This window comes from Sander vitreus, chromosome 13 (genome assembly GCF_031162955.1).
Source record: "Sander vitreus isolate 19-12246 chromosome 13, sanVit1, whole genome shotgun sequence".
Classification (NCBI taxonomy): domain Eukaryota; kingdom Metazoa; phylum Chordata; class Actinopteri; order Perciformes; family Percidae; genus Sander; species Sander vitreus.
This window is the reverse complement of record NC_135867.1, coordinates 1,075,160-1,075,386: the sequence shown is the minus strand read 5'-3', so window position 1 is coordinate 1,075,386 and position 227 is coordinate 1,075,160.

The following is a 227-nucleotide window of genomic DNA, read 5'->3' as shown; positions in this document are numbered from 1 at the left end:
AAGACCAGCACGCCCAGAATGCACCTGAACACACCTCCCTGTAAGACCAGCACGCCCATGGGCGCACAGATGGGTGCAGGTGCATTTTCTGTTTAAACGACGTGGGCGCTGGACGGGAAACTGACAACTGTGTCGGTCTTAAACTAGCAAAGACGCTGGCGTCGGGCTTTGCGCTGCGCCGGGCCGGGTGCGAGACAGGAGCCCTGAGGCTGCAACTAACGATTATT